This window comes from Pteropus vampyrus, unplaced genomic scaffold (assembly GCF_000151845.1).
Source record: "Pteropus vampyrus isolate Shadow unplaced genomic scaffold, Pvam_2.0 Scaffold7, whole genome shotgun sequence".
Classification (NCBI taxonomy): Eukaryota; Metazoa; Chordata; class Mammalia; order Chiroptera; family Pteropodidae; genus Pteropus; species Pteropus vampyrus.
The window spans coordinates 6283582-6286485 of NW_011888788.1; the positions used below are offsets into that span (position 1 = coordinate 6283582).

A 2904-nucleotide genomic window follows, 5' to 3' on the forward strand; every position below is an offset into this window, starting at 1 on the left:
CAAATCAAAACCACAGTGAGCTATCGCTTCACATCTGTCAGAATGGCTATCATCAATAAATCACAAACAACATGTGTTGGAGGGAAAATGGAGAAAAGGGAACCCTCATGCGCTGTTGATGGGACTGCAAATTGGTGCAGCCAGTATGAAAACAGTTTTGAGGTTTCTCAAAAAAATTAAAACAAGAACTACCTCATGACCCAGCAATTCCACTTCTGGATATTTATCCGAAGAAATCCGAAACACTAATTCAAAAAGATACATGTACCCCTATGTTCATTACAGCATTATTTACAATAGCCAAGCTATGGAAGAAACCTAAATGCCCACCAATAGATGATTGGATAAAGAAGAGGTGGTACATATATACAATGGAACATTACTTGGCCATAAAAAATGAATGAAATCTTACCATTTGTGACATCATGGATGGACCTGGAAGGTATTGTGCTGAGTGAAATAAGTCAGACAGAGACAAACACCATGTGATTTCGTTTATATGTGGAATCTGAAGAATGAAATAAACAAACAAAACAGAAACAGACATAGATACAGAGAACAAACTAATGGTTGCCAGATGGGAGAAAGGCTGGGGGGGCTGCATGAAAAAGATAAAGGGATTAAGAAGTACAAATTGGTAGTTACAAAATAGTCATAGGGATGTAAAGTACAGCCTAGGGAATACAGTCAATCATACTGTAGTCAGGAGATCTGAATTGTTATGCTGCTGCTCTGTGAGGTATGACAGTTAACAGCATGTTAGTCTGATGGCAGTTTTCATTATTAAAGAAACCTTATTTCCTCCTAATATTTTTAAATAATCATTTGCTCCTCATTTGCAGGTTAACCTGATGATGATATATTCATCTATCTTAATGGCTCCCACTGATCCGCCCAGGGTCAAACTCGCAGAAAGAGATGGAAGTGGAACAGCTTGCTCCTGTGTACTGCTGAAAAGCCTCCAGAGCCAAAAGGTCCTGTTACCAGTAATCTGCTTGTCCACTCAAAGGTCCAGCTCCTTCTCAGGAGCCCAAGAATAATTTGAGGAAAACTGTAAGCCACATTTCTGCTCAACTCCAGTTGGAGGTCTAAAGAAAGAACAGAGCATATATAATGGAATCCAACTCTTGCAACACATTAAACAAGGAGTTTTCATCATTTATTGTAAAATCCAGCTGTTCCAATTAGCATACAATCATTTCAGTCTTTCTAAATAAGTTTTTTTTGTTAATAATAATATTGTAATAACTATGTATGGTGCCAGGTGAATACTAGACGTACCAGGGATCACTTTGTAAATTATATAAATGCCTGACCACTAGGCTGTACACCTGAAACTAATATAAAATAATACTAATGTTAACTGTAATTGAAAAATAAAAATATATAAAAAGAAAAAAGAAAAAATATTAAAGCCATATTCATTGTGTGAAAGCAACTAGGAGGTTAAAGATCATTGTTGCCTTCCCCTTCTTAAATCACTTGTTTCAATAACGTCTTCCATACTAAAATGCAAGTACCCTCCCAGAACATGAGTCAGGGGTGTTAAGGATCCATTTTTGCCACTGTATATGTAAGGATTTATCTGTGGAACCTAGTAAGGGTCAATCATAATTTTATTTCAATTGGTAGTTAGGCTCTGTTTTATTCCATGTATATACTTCCATATAATATCATTTAAATTAAGGTATTTGATACTAAAGAAATTCCAACTCGGCAATTTTTTTGAAGTAGCCGATTCAACTTCATTTATTTATTTTAGGGGGGAGAAATAAATGACATTGAAAATTATTATAAACCTAGTTCTTATGCACTCATGATGCTTTTTTACACAGTTGTTAAATATATATTGAAACTTTGAAAATGTGTAATTATGACATTCTAAAACATTTAGGTGCTGTAATGATGAAGCTTTAAACCTGGGTGGCTGGATATTATCTTGGAAAGAGTGTGAAATTTACATAGATCAATAGTTTAGCAGCTGTGTGAACCGGATAGACAAGCTCTTCATTAAAAAAAAAAAAAAGGAATTGCCCTCCCCTTCTCCCCACCAACACACAAACTCACAAAACAAAAAGTCTGTCTCATAAGTTTATTAACAAGAACAATGCTAGTTCCCCCTTTACCAGTAAATCAGGGATCAATATCATAGTATATTTCTACCTTATTCCCTGAACCATGCAATTTGAGTGAATTAACATCTGGTCTCACAAATGAAAACTAAGTCCTTTACAATAAAAGGATGTAATTGATTGATTGTGAAGGTAATTGATACTCTTTTTTCAGAAAAGGGATAAAAGCCTCTTTCTTTGTAAATAATTATTCTTGATAATCTAAGTGTGAGATAAGACCTTAATGCTATGAAAAGCGATGCTGCTCTGAAACACAGCATGGCAAGGAGAAATGAATTTGACTCTGTAAGTCACTGAAATGAGGAAGTCAATGTAGAAACGAAAGTTTAACTACAGTAGTTTCTTTCCCTCTTTCTCCCTACTCCATTCTGTCAATCTCTCCTTTACCTATCCATTTCCATCTTTCTCCTACCTCTCCCTCTTCCTCCTCCTCCCTCTCTCCCTCCCTTCCTCTCTCTCACATGCACACACCAATGTGTAATCTTAATAAAGCCAAAGAACAGTTAATTACAGTCATTTCTAACTCAGAGCCATATAACGCATTAAATTAGTAGAAATTTGTCAGTAATGTAGCATTTCAAAGTAGTCATGCATAGATATAATGTTACTACAATCATATGACTGCAATAATATGCTTATATACTAAAACCAAAAAGTACATCTGAACAAATGAGTTCTGAGTCATATAATTTTTAGTTCATTAGTACTTTATAAAATATGCATTAACATCAACTTCCTAATGAAGAATACATCAGGACACTCATGCAGGCTT

General features: G+C 35.1%; 1 protein-coding gene and 1 non-coding gene across 2 annotated transcripts in view; one reads left to right on the top strand and one right to left on the bottom strand.

The window, feature by feature from the left end:
- PAK5 (p21 (RAC1) activated kinase 5) overlaps nt 1-2904 on the bottom strand; it is a 274162-nt gene that overhangs the window by 139893 nt on the left and 131365 nt on the right. The gene's annotated exons all lie outside the window — the stretch shown is intronic.
- On the top strand, nt 702-773 carry LOC111746877. The gene has a single exon (XR_002783297.1). It is a non-coding gene; the product is annotated as a small nucleolar RNA SNORD28 (small nucleolar RNA).